Source organism: Pinus tabuliformis, chromosome 9, assembly GCF_031772625.1.
Source record: "Pinus tabuliformis cultivar Carrire ecotype Pingquan chromosome 9, CPIR1, whole genome shotgun sequence".
Classification (NCBI taxonomy): Eukaryota; Viridiplantae; Streptophyta; class Pinopsida; order Pinales; family Pinaceae; genus Pinus; species Pinus tabuliformis.
In genome coordinates this window covers 304,856,470-304,870,642 of record NC_142307.1, presented here as the reverse complement: position 1 = coordinate 304,870,642, position 14,173 = coordinate 304,856,470, and the positions used below count along the sequence as shown (strand labels likewise).

General features: G+C 35.6%; 1 pseudogene; it reads left to right on the top strand.

Annotated features, from left to right (window-relative positions):
- The window catches only part of LOC149148441 (structural maintenance of chromosomes protein 1-like), a 162,093-nt pseudogene that overhangs the window by 14,540 nt on the left and 133,380 nt on the right, over positions 1-14,173 (top strand).

The following is a 14,173-nucleotide window of genomic DNA, read 5'->3' as shown; positions in this document are numbered from 1 at the left end:
ATGTGCCCTGGTATAGTATGTTCTTTTGGAAGCCAAAATTTTAATTTTTTAACTTTTTAATGAAACCTTTGACAACCCTAAATGGCCTTAAGGTGCAAAGATGAGATTTAGGATTTCCTTTAAGGTTTATTGAACCGAGGACTCGTTCCCCAGTATGGTAGCCACTATGTTATCACTCTAAAATTTCCCTATGGTTGTCATTTTGTGTTCAAAGAGATGATAGAGGTAACCACAAACCTACTTTTGAGATTAGGATCTAACCTTCCTAATGCTCAAAGAGGGCTCTCTCTTAATGATTTAACTTTGTTGATTTAATTGATTTTAGGCTAGTTGTTTAAGCTTGATTGGGTTTTGATTTGATTTGGTGGTGGAATAACTGATTTAGCTGGATAGATAAATGTCTTTTTACCATTGGGCTATGGAGTCCAAATGTCAAGAAAACAAGACTGAATCAAGTTTTAAAAATAATGTTCACAGGGCAAGGTAGTTGAGTAAATTCAGATCTTTTAGGCTGGATGGTGAAGTGGTTTTTCAATCAGGGTCAAGAAGCAGTTAAGGATTCCTCAAACCAGATAATGAAGGAAATGAAAGAGGTCAATCGAAACTAGGAAGCAATGAAGAATTCCCTACTTTGGACATCAGAAGAAAACATCAAAATGAATAACTATTTAAGACAGGGTGTACTTAAACAAATTCTGAAGTAACATTCTAGTTATTTCATTCAAATTGGAAAACATGTATGTATGTGAAATACTTAAGAAAATAACAATATAACAAATGAAAGATACTTCATTGAAGTGGCCCAACACATGAATCCTGTAATGCAATGCCTTTATTACTCAGTCCAGTCTACTGACTTGAAAATGTTACAATAAACCTTAGGTTTTCAGATCAATAATAACTATAGAAATGTTCAACAATCCACACCCTCTACTTCGAATTATGAAGTATTTATACAAAAAACTTATTACAAAATATCCTAAGCTGTTTTAGGAATTATTCAAGGAAAAAGAAATATCTTCATGCAAGAGGATAGAGACATATATGTAACTAATGCAAGCTGTCCCTCTTTTATTGTTTTCTGTTTTGATCTTTTGTTGTTTTCTCTCTTTAGCTGTTTCTTTAGTGAAATCAGTGGAAATTGGCTTCCTCTGATAAAACAAATAACCCCCCCCGGACCCTTGGAAGCTCAGGATCAGAAATAAGGGGTCTTGCATTCCGAGAGTTTAATTAAATCAATTAAAGCAAATTTATATAATTATATAATTATATTAATTATATTAATATAAATTAATATAAATTAATTTATATTAATTATATTAAAAATCTTATAAAATCTTATAAATTATATTAATTAATTTATATTAAATTATATAAATTAGAATAATTATATAAATTAATTATAATATATATATATATATATATATATATATATATATATAATATATATATATATATATATATATATATATATATATATATATATTATATTAATTATATATATTAATTATAATAATATAAGTAATATAATTTAGTTATATTAATTAATATAATTTAATTATAGTAAAGATTTTAATATTTGTTCATAATTTTAATATTTTAATTATAGAAAATTTTTAATTTTAATGTTTGTTCATAATTTTAAATAATAATAAATAAAATAATAATTAGAAATCATATGTCGGCCCTCATTTATGAATTTAGGGTTCTTGTATTTATTTCCAGGTCGCAACTCTCTTCTCTCTCAATAATCTCTCATTCTTATTCTTTCTTATTTGTCCTGATGATGGACCCCTTTGGGGTTTGAAACGTTGGCAGAATGAACTGAAAACTGTGGATAATCCAGATCATGAATCAAAAAACTTCCACAAAAGCCTAAAATATAACACTCTTTGACTTAGTTTATTTGTTGTTTTACCTTCATTGCTTTTTATTCATTGTTTACCTTGCATTTTTATAGTAAATCATTCAACTTTTCCCAAGTCTCTGCATTTGGGAATTTAATATTTACCATTCTTCTATAGACTTCATCAATTTTTGTGTATTTTGCAAAAGTGGGCTTGTTTACAAAAAGATTTTTACTTCATGATGGAGGTAAAAGAGGTTCTCAAAAGTGTGGTAAAGGACTTTTCCTGTAGGCATCCCTTTCATAGAGGAATTGTTGGCTTGTTCCTTTGCCACTTCTCTAATTTTCTTATCATAGTCTTCATGTGGCATCAACCTGTCATTTATCACCAATGGATTAGGCAGACCTTTCTGCCTCGAAGCATCAAATTTGACCATGAACCTAGCTATTTATAGCTCCATTGTTTGGCACTTCTCCTCAAGCTGTATCATCAGGTTCCTCTTGGTGATTACCTTCTTTACCTCTAGTATGGTCCTAATTTTTCAGCTATTCCAAGCTCTTGCAATTCATACTTTTTCTTTGAGTTAAGGAACTGGATTATTCTTGAGGCTTCTTCTGGCATATTTCCAAGTTCGGCTCTAACCCTTGAATTGCCTCACCAGCCTCTTTGAAAAAATAGTTCTGCTCAAATATCAACTGTATAGATGGCCAAATATCATTCACCGAGTCAATGATATTGGCCCATAAAAGTTGTTTTTCTTGGGCTAATGGCTCTTTCAATGTTAATTCTTTCTCCAACTTCTATATCCTTTCATTCAACCTGTTTGACTTCTGAGCTTCATTCTTATGCATGATTTGAGCCAATTTATTTTCATCCTCTAGACTTTTTATTTGTTCCTTAAGTCTATTTATTTCAGTGGTTTGGATGGACATATCTTCCATGGATTTGATCAATTTACTTGCTTCATCACTAGGATGAGATTCTCCTGTTGTTGAACCTGTTGCTGATGTAGTTGTTGAGGCAGTGGGAAGTGTTGTAGCTACTGGAGCTGCTATGGCCAGTGAGGCTGCCAAAGTAGAAGGAACTGTTGTAGTAACTGTAGGAATAGCAGTAGCAGTAGCTGCTTCAATGGTGGCTTGTTTCTCCTGTACTAATTTATCCATCTCATTCTCCATTTCTTTTAACTAAGCATTTAACTGCAAAATGAGGTCCATCATCTCATCTTTTTGGCTTTGGCTCTCTAGAACTTCCTTGGTTTGTGGATGTTCAGAAGGAGGAAACTTTAGTTGCTTCTTTAATGCAACAATGTCTTCATTCTTCTTTTTTATGAGCTTTTCTGCTACCTTGATGTCATTTGGATTATAGCAAATCTCAATAAAAAAGTCTTCTAGTGACTTGATTCTGTTATCCTTTTCTTGTGAGGATGCTTTCTCTAGCTTAAACTGTGTTGTGATATTGTCTAGAGAATTTTGAAGTTTTTGTACACTCATAGCCTTGTTGGTCATTGTTGAGTATATCATTTCTCCTGCTTGCTTATGAAATTCAATCTGATCTATAGGATGAACATTCTTGGCCAAAACTTCAAATTCTGTCTTGTTGTAATCTGTTGATGACTTAGGCTGTTGTACTGTGCATTACAAAAAGGTCATCTACATTTTTCCTATCTTAATGTCAAAATCTGAAAGTAATCTATTTTGATTAGTAGGATTCTGTTTGAAATACTGGGCATAGGTTTTAGCTTTCAATGCTTCATTTCTCAACTTGATTTCTTTATACTTCTCCTTTATATCTTTTTCTTTATCCACTGGTTTGCTGGATGAAGAAACTTCAATACTAAGCTGCTTTTGAATAATTTGTGTATTAGAGGTTGATGGATGATGAGTTTCCTCTGAAACTACTGGAGCTGTACTCTCTCTGACCACTGTATCTATATCAATGATTTGAACTGTCTCAACTGTCTCTTCTTGCTCATTTACAGGATTTAGCTTGGGCTTCTTCCTGTACATGATTTCAAATCTATCATGTGTTGTATCTATGTTTGAGAAAGAACCTTCTTCCCTGGTCCTTTTTGCATTTCTGTCTTGCAGGGCTAGAGTATGCAGAATGGAACTAGTATCCATCTGTTTCTCCATATCTATCAAGGTGTTTTCCAACCACTTTGATTGGTTGGCATATTTTTCAATGTCTGGCCTGGACTCATGCATAAAAGGGCTCAATTTAAATTTGAGTCTTAGTTTGTTTATGACACCTAAAGGGTCATACTGCCATTTGAAACTGCTATTGAAATTCATTTCCTGTAAAGACTTTTCTGCTTCTTCTCTAGCCTCCCTATTATTGCAGATAAAATGACCAAGCTGGTTTTTGATTTTGAACTGTGTTTTCTTCTTATCTGATAGAAAATTCACATCATCCGAGTTTATAATATGCCTGATATACTCTAGTGCAAATATTCTCATGGGGAGATATTTGGGCAACTTATAGGGAGTGAGCTGGCATCCATACACCCTAATTTCAGTGTGGTCTTGGTATAAATACCAGTCCCCTATTCTACTGTGCTTGGACAACTGTAAAACTTTCTTTATCTCATCATTGATCTTGGGCTGATTGCTACTTTTTAGCATATTAACAACTTGGTGAACAAAGGAATCAATAAACTCCTTGTAGCTGAAAATAGTGGAATATTTTTCGATTAAGGGTGTCCAAAAGATAACAGATCTAGGATGGCCCTTAGTGTCCAACTTTTGGATGTTGAATAGAAACTTGTCTGATTGGAAATATAAGAACATGTGGAACAATACTGAAGAGTATTTGAATACTCTTTCATTTGGCAATCTGATCAATTGATCATGGATTCTGTCTGCTAAGAACTGGGCAAAATTGAAAACTGTAGCTGGAGGCTTGCCTAGGAAAAAAAATAGAGAGGAAAGAAAGTATAGGCTCATTTACATGCTCATCAGTGGTATATCCTAGAATACAAGAGAGCATGGTTACAATTTGTCTAACCCTCTCAGAGAAAATGGTGGTAGAGTATGGAGGACTATCTGTAGGAATATGAGCCTCTTCTAGGATGAAAGTCTGAAAAATTTGAGACCTCTTGGGAAGGTCCAGCTTCAAGTACAGTTCAAGTAGGTTTTCAATAGAAAATGGGGTTTCATTTGGCTTTGGCTAGACCTGCAACATTTGGTTTATTGACTCTGCAATGATTGTGAATAAAATCTATTAGTTAGAGAGACTATGGCTCTTTGGTTGGGGATATAACAGATTTGGCATAGGTGGATGATTTCAGGGAACTGGTATACCTGTGGGAACAAGTATTTAGGCAATTTTGATTCCCATAACTGAATATCATCACTGTGGTTGAGGAATTTGTCTTTACTCCAGTAGTGGAGTTTCAATAGATGGTTAGGGGAAACTATGTCTTTGATTTGGAAATCTCTGTTAGCCAATGGGAGGTGGTCAATATCCAGGTGAGGGGTTTGTAGGGGTTTTTCATACAAAATTCTTTGGGAAGCCATAACTTTGTTTATTTTATTGATTTAATTACTATCTCGCTTAAGGAGTAAGCTCAAGACTTCTGGAATAGTGCAAAAGGTGAATACAGTCTGTAGGAAAGGGCTTTTGGATGCACAGTGGGTTTCTTTAGTTTGGCAAGGTTTTTTAATTAGTTCAATTGATTAACCTTTTATAAATACTGTGCAGAGCTTTAAGTATAGGGCCTTTCTGGTACTTTCAGGAATACCTAGAAAACAATGATTAGGTGTGTAGTCAGGGTTCTGTGGGAGCAGCAGAGGCTTTTTGAGGCTTCAATAGTCTTTATGCTGATTCAAATTGGAGTCTATAGCATCTTCTGGTTGTAAGTGGGATTAAAACAGTTGAGTAGAGCTTTAGGGTTTAGAATTGGTCAGGCGAGGTTGCTTGGTAATGAAATAATAGTGCAAAGGGTAAAAAGGGAGGCTTTTTGGTTTTTAATCAACAGTGGTTAACCTTTGGGCACATAGTTAATGTTTTAACAATAGGTGGTTTCATCCTACGTGGGGAGGCAGTATTATGGCTTATCACACCGCTTTTGAGTGTAGGGTGGAATTTTTTTAGAGCACACGATACAATGTGGGGCTTCCACGTAGAAGAAAGGTGATCGGGAAAAACCATGAATCTTGTGTTCTTTTGGGATTTTAACAGTCAAACGATGGGAGCGTGCAATATGGGTATGGGCCGTTGGATCTGGAAGTGGGTGATCAGAGGGCTATCGTGCGGCAGAGTTGCGAGGGCTGAGTCAGGGTGTGGGGTTGGGTTTAATTTAATTGTATGGGGAAATAATATATGCGGTGGGTATTAAAAGGTGGGGACCATGGGTTATACGGTGGAGGGTTATAACCCATATACAAAGATTTTTGGGATTGGGAATATAATATAGTGGGAGGGTGAAATATACAAAGCAGGAATAAATGTATAGAAATAATATAAGGGTTGAGTTAAAAGGGTATCGGGGAGGATTTTTTAATGGGGCCCGATACATTTAACTTTTTCAACTTAGGATAAGGGGGTTTTAGTGGGTTTAAATGGAAAAGGGAAATTGATAAGGGGAGAATGATTTTGAAAGAGAAAGGTGTGAAATAAAGGGAAAAGGGGTTAAAATGAAGGGAAAGGGTTTTTATAATGGAAATGTGTTAGAATAAGGGGAAATGAAAAGGGAAGGGTCCTTTGGAATCAAGCAGGGGAAATTAGTGAGTAAGAAAGTAATGAAGGGGTAATGCAAGGAAACTAATAAACTAGACATGTAGGGATTTAGTGAAATGAGGGGACATTAGTGAATAAGCTTTAGTATTCAGGCCCAAACTTATATAGAACTTTTAGGTTAAATATCCAAACTAATATATGACTTTTGTGAATGTACTTTTCTTTGATAATTCCTCCTGCACATGAAACATAGGATTAAGCATAATGAAGGTGCATTTGGGCTTGCAACCTTGTGCACTACAAAACCTCTTTTACCTACCCTTTGTTTACCCTAGCATTTTCTCTTCATTCATTGGGTGCATTTGAGCTTGCTAACGCTTTATTTCTTTTTCTTTGATAAGCAAACTATTTAATTCTAATATTATAACTTCGAATGGCTCAGATTAAACTATTGAGTTCATTATTATTCTCTACCTAACTACTGATCTGCCAAGATTAAACAATTTGGCTATATCTTTATTCTCTATCTATCAGCATAAAATTTAAAGCATGAATGAATCAAGATTAAACTATTTGACCATCATGGATTGTAGCATTTTTAACACGCTGCACACAACCTTATTTTGCCAAGTAAAGTAAAAAATAGTGGCATTTGAATTTGCATCACTTTCAGAATGTGTTTTGTTTTTTTGTTTTGTTTTTAATATCTCTTTTGGTGGGGTTCATATCTTATTTTCTTTTTTGATCTTTTTCTTTTAGTCCTTTGATTTTTATTTTAGGACTTATCCTCTTTACATTTTTTATTTTTAATATGGGAAAACATTTTGTAGAAAGAAAAATGTATGTACAATATTACAAGACTAATCATAACCAATTCAAAATTATGAATCCTATTATTATAGGACCCTAACATTATCCATGGGCCTTCCCCATTGATCAATGATCCAAATCAGTGAAGGGTCTCAATAGACAAGATTGAATTGATGGATCTCTCTACTAGCATAACTTTACTTGTATTCTTTCTCTTGTTTTATCCCATGAAGGATTTTTATTTATAAGTGAGATGGGAAGGTAAAGGGGATGAACCTAGAGACTTTGGTATTTATTTGAAAAAGGCTTTCTATCCTTATCATATTTTTAACATTATTTTGAACTTTTATAACCCTATTTTCTTGCTACAAAATCCCTATCCAATTTAATGCTCTTTGTAGGAGTAATGGGAATGGTCAATGTTAGTGCCTAAATCTACCTCAGGCTGAAGGAAGGTAGGTCTAGGGTAACATAAAACCACGCTTAACCTGGTAGCTAGCCCTACCAGGTCGGGAGAGGGCTCTCTCCTTGTCAATCTCAATTAAGATATGTGCAACTAGGGCTTGAGATGACTAAAATGAAATGTTGATTTTAGGCTAGGTATATTAGGTCAAAGGATTTTGTTTGATTTTGATGGTTGGTTGCTGGATCAAATGAAGAAGGCAGCTTTGGGTCCGGGAAATCAACTCACATTTGCAGGAGGTTCTGTGGGGCGAGGTAGGCAAGTGTTTTGACACTTTGAATTGGATGTGATGGTAAGTATAAGACTAGTGAGGAGTTGAAGAGAGCATGGAAGTTTCATGAGTCCTCTTCAAACAATAGAAAACATTTAAAACTAAATAAAACCCCAAGGTAGAGCACTGAACACCAATGGATTCCACCCTTTAATCTTGATTCATTTAGTTATGCAGAAAAATATAGATGATGGAACGTACACACATAAGAGAAACACTAAATAACAGAGGAGAAAACAATGCTAATTCACATTACCACAAGAATCCCAAAAAATGTTGCAAAACCCTGGTCCATTTCCTTGCCAAACTGCAGAAGTGATTTACAATAATGCTCAATGCATCCACAAGAGTCCAACCTTGACAAATGACTAAGAAAGTACAAGATATAGGCATCAAACCACCTATGCTAGCCATCAGGGGTCGAATCCATGAGTCAAGGGGCTTTTTCAATAAGATCTAAACTAGGAACTGAAAAATAGGCAGTGGAACAACTTGCCTTTAAAACTATGGAAATTGATTCATTCATCTTCAAAACAACTCTAACTGATGTATCTACCATATGAGGTGATTTTCATCAATACTTACATTAAATACATCATTTACCATGCATACATTTACCAAGAAAAGAATAAAAGTCAACCACTGAAGAAACTGGGCGAAATTTTGAGTTTTAGGCAAAATTGGCAAAAATTTCCCTGATGCGCAGCGCCCTGAGCTTGATGCACAGTGCCGCTTCAAGGCTACTTTTGGAGGCCTTCCACTCATCCAAATCAGGCCCAAGATAGCTTTTTGGAAATCCCTACCTGTCTAGTTTCTGGAACACTTTGAATTTTCTAATTTGGAGGTCATTTGCCCCCTCAAAAGTGGATTCTCCCAAGACTGGTTCTTGTGTGTCCAAAAAGTGGCAGAGAGGGCACTTTTTGAGTGTTTTTTGCCCTTTTGGTGGCCAAGATCTCCTCCAAATTTGATGAAATTTTCTGGGTTTGGTTGTTTTTTCATGCTGAATCCAAAACTACAAGCCATTTGGCAAAAGAGTGAGCCAATCCAATGTGTTGCCTAATTCAAAAAATCAAAATTTACAAAAATTTTCCAAAATCTACCCAGTTTTGGCTCAAATGTACTTCATTGGTTACTTTGTTGGGCAAGTGTAACATCAGCCAAGATCTCAAGTTTGTCACCCCTCTTTTTTCTTCTTAAGGCCCTCCTTAATCTTGCCTTAAGGTGCTTAATTCTCATGTTACCTATCCTATTCTGGGTCAAGTAATGGTAGGCCATATGCCTAAGCATCTTTTTGTCTCTGTTGGCTTTCTTTAGAAGACCCTCAAGGTGGATATTTACCCTCTCAAGCCATATTTCTCTCTCATTAACCACTTCTTGTTCAACTGGAGTCAAGGGAACCAGATGCTTCTCTACCATTTCACAAAAATCAAAACATGACTGATGTCTGAAGCGTGAGGTGGTTAATGGGCAAGCAAGCAGTTCACTCATACTGATGGGTTCCTCCCTGATGATTTTTCCACCTTTGTGAGGCTTCCTTTGTTGCAAGTTTCTTTCTCTTGAGCTATCACTAAGTGTTTATTCTTCATAGCTTGACTCATTGTTTCTTGTCATGGTGCTTGTCTTCGGGAAGTGATGTGATAATAATATGGTGGAAAATGATAATGGGGGAGGACAAGCGAGATGAGTATGAAGAGATTTTACTAATGGGAAATGGAGTTGGGGAATGAAGGGATAGGTTTTAGGAAACTAGGGTTTTGTGAGGGATTTAGGGTTTGATGAAGGGAATGAATTGTCTTAGGGGAGTGGGATATGGAAAATGGGATTAATGGATTGATTTAGGGCAATGTAAGATAGAAAAGGGAAAAACGATGTTGGTTGTAGTTATGGAGTGAAAGTTGTACAAAGAAATGGAAAATAATGAAGACAAGCTAGGTTTTCTTTTCAAAATACAAAACTCATGAAGAACACATGCAAAAGATCAAATTCAGCTCAAATGCAATGAACACTTACTTGTAGAAGAGAAATGAAGCGTTTTTGAGGGTTATTGGGTGATTTGGAATGTTTTGGCAGCTTTTTGACTAATGCACAGCGCACTGGGCCCAATGCGCAATGCCCTCCTAATGCGCAGCGCCCTTGTAAATTAACACTGGTAGATACCCTCTGATGCACAGCACCAGTTTGATGCACAGCGCATTGCCTCTAATGTGCAGCGCCAGGCAGATTTGGTTGGAAAATAGGGTTTTCAACTTCCTTTGTTCAATTTGCCTCCAAATCGCGATTTTAGCTCTCCAAGGGTATCTTGCACAATGAAATAGATGAATAACATTCCTTTCACTTTATATATGGATGCCTTTTAATTTTTCCTTCTTTCAAACCCACTTTTATAATGTCATAGTCACTTTTGCTTTAAAACTCTGTTTTTCATTTGAATTGACTTTTCTTTATCACTTGATGAACTGATGCATTGATGCTTTTGCTTTTGTTTGCAGTGGCTGGAGTTGGCAAGGTGAGCAAGGGCAGCAGCTAGAACTTATTACATATAAAAAACACTTTAAATTACATAAAATTTGTACATAAAATAAAAAAACTTGTTTTCACCTCAAAACATAGTTTTGAGGTAAAAACCATTTATTGAGCATATCATCAGTGAATTTATGATTCTCTGAACTTATAAAACCTCCTCATGTGCCTGCTGACCTTTTATTGAGGTTTGGATGACCATGGTGGCAAACTCTAGACCTAGTGAGACTCAAAACCCTAAAACTGATTTTGGTAAATGAAATGAAACAAAAATGACAGTAAATGACCCAAACATGTGAAAACAGGCCAGCAAGTAAATGCCATGAGGGAAATTGACAATGAACCACTACCATCAGTTGATCCATGACCTAACAGAATGTAGCTGATCAGATGGGACACCTAATATGCATGCAAAAAGATAAATTTGATCACTGATGGAGGGATGAAGATACCGACACTAACAGTCAATACCTTTTTCCAATGTATTGGGATCATTGCAACTCTCCCTATCAATGTTCCAAGAGAATTGGAGGGATTACTTAAGTATTTTCAATGATTTTACATGGGAGAAGTGCAATATCTCGATTTCATTTTTTCATGGCTTCTCATTTAGTCTCAAGGAGTGTCCAATTTAACTATAACACCCATCTACCCTGCTCTCCTTCTCCCTCCCTTCCCCAATACCTCCTCTCTTTCCCTCTTTACTTCCCTCTCTTCCTCCATCTCTATTTACACCCCCTACTCTCTCTCTCTCTCTCTCTCTCTCTCTCCCCCACCACCATTGATCCCCCTATATATGACCTTAAATACCTCCCTCTCTCTCTCCCTCATTTTCTATATCTCAATATCTCTCTCACCCTGCCCCCTCCTCTCTCCACCTAAACCTCACCACTCTCTCTCTCTCTCTCTCTCTCTCTCTCTCTCTCTCTGTGTGTGTGTGTGTGTCCAAATATCCCTCTCTCCTTCACTCCCTCACTCTATATTCTCACATGTCTCCCCCTGCTTTCCACCTTCCTCCCTCTCCCTACCTCCCTTCCTTAATCCCTAGTTCACAAGAACCCCCTCCCAGTATCTCTCTCTCCCAACCATTCCCTTCTACTCTCATTCCCCCTCGCCCCCCTTTTATTCCCCTCTAACATATAAACTGTTATGCATATTTCACTGAAACAATTCTTCACAACATATTTGATCAAACTTATGAAAATATTTATTATGAATGTTAATTCCTTTAGATATAAGATTCTTTATTTACTAGTTTTTATGATTAAATAATTTAGCTAAAATGTGAGAAATATATAATAGAAAGAAATACAAACACCATTTATGATATGATTTTTTTGTTTCCTTAAGAAACCTTTATGGGAGAAAACTCAACAAGAAGGTGAGGCAACTCTACTTTCTTTTTGTTAGGTATGGAAATCAGCAAGTACATAGGAATATGTACTGATTATTTATCAACCTGACACTTATGCTCTATAGATCCACTAAAAAACATAATCCCATCTATTTTTTTCTCTTACTTCCAACTCCTAGTTGATCTATTAAGTTATGGAAAATTATACAATATCATAGAATGGAACCCCTACTCCTCCTAGTGACCCAATATATAACATAGTTTGATAGCCAACTAGGGGTAATGTTTGACTACCTCAACCCTCAACTAGAGGTACAAGTTTGAACCTTATAGAGCCATATTCATATTCCATACATGTCTAAACCCATATCCTTGAATAAAGGCAACTGGCATGGCATACCCTCATACCATGGTCATCAACACGATAACTCAACTTGTGGGAGGTGTAACATTTGACTATGATTTCAAATTGATGCAATGTTTTCACCAATGTAAAGATATTTGAGTGTTAGATGTTTTCTTGGGACCGTGCTAAGGTGAGAGAGTTTTCAGAACAAAAAATTTCATCTAATGCCTCAAAATTGATCTAAAATGTTTTAAACATTGATTCTCCAAATTGGGACCAATTGGTAAAAAAGGCCTTGTAAGTTGATTCCTCATATTTTTCCATTCTAAAAGCATTGAGATCAATGAAAAATAATATGATGATAAAATCCTGACCATACCTTCCCATTTAGGGAGTTTTTGGGTCCCCTAATATTTATTGAATAAGATGAGGAAAAGTTTCCTTTATATTCTCCATAGAGTACCATTTTACTTTTCCTAGAAGTTGTCCTTTAAACCTAATCTACTAATGGTCATATTCCCATGTCTTATATTTTGGAAATCTTATGAAAAAACTTTGTCCTCTTCCAACTATTATTAAGAGTCTAGTACTAATACCTCTATGGAAGGTAGGACCTACCCCTCCTCCTAATCTAACATGGGAGGATCAGAGAGCTCACGATTCTTTACTTTCATTATTTAATAAATGTACTTATGGGGGTAGATTAAGTATCCCCCACCTTTTGATCCATAAAATACCATGGATATTCCACTAGAAAGTTTGTCACAACAAATCGATAATACTACATTTAAAACTTTAAAATATACACTATTAGGGTTTATTTCTCTTTAGATTTCTGGATATGTAGAATATTGTTAATTGCGGATGCATGCAAATTAGAATTTATGAAAAAATTATAGAACAATAAAATAAAAACTAACAAACACTTTTGACACAAGATATAACATGGGAAACCCAACTGGAAGGTGAGGGTCGCTATGTTCTCTTTCTCTCAATAGAAAATGACTACGAGTACAAAGAAGGAAGGCCTGTGGCCCATGGGAGACTATAGTGCACAAATCCTCTCGATGTTCTCTCTCCCTATCCCACTCAGGTAATCTCCTAATCTATGGAACAAGTGCACTCGAAAAGAATGAAACCCTTTTCCTCCTAGTGGATCAACTATAACCCAACCTGATAAACTACTAGTGGTTAGGTTTGAATCTTTCAACTCTTAACCAAAGTTACAATATGGACTCTTCTAGAGTATTTTTCATCATAATGACATGGCTATCCACTTTTCTATGAGTTATGGGGCCTGACATGGCACCCTCTTGAATTATGGTGGTGAAAACAGGAAGGTCAATTTCCGAGTGGAATAAATTTTGCATAAATACTTTGATTAAGGTTATTTTTATGCAATTGGAGTGGTATATGTGTGTATAATATGACAAAATTCTCTCAAAAATGCCTAAAAATAATCTCGGAAGATTTTAAACCCTAATTTTCGAAACCACATCCCACCAATAAAAATCGTCCTACGAACTAGATACTACACTTTTTATACTCTAAAAGCATTGAGATGGATGACAAACAATATAATGATCCAATCCAAATCAAACCTCCCCATTTTGTGAGTATTTTTGTCCCAAAATATTCTATTGAATGAGGTGAGGAAATTTTTTCTCCACCTCTCAGGTGTAACATTCAACTTTAATTGGAATTTTTCCTTTCAACCCAATCTTCCAAAAGTCATGTTGCCCTTGTCTCATACTTCTAGACCTATTATGAAAAAATATATGTTTTGTCAACTCTGCCTGAGCATCTGCTGCCAAATCCTGTACCAAAGGTAGGACTTGTTCCTCTTCTTAATCTAGCATGGAAGGCTCATAGAGCTTCAAATTCT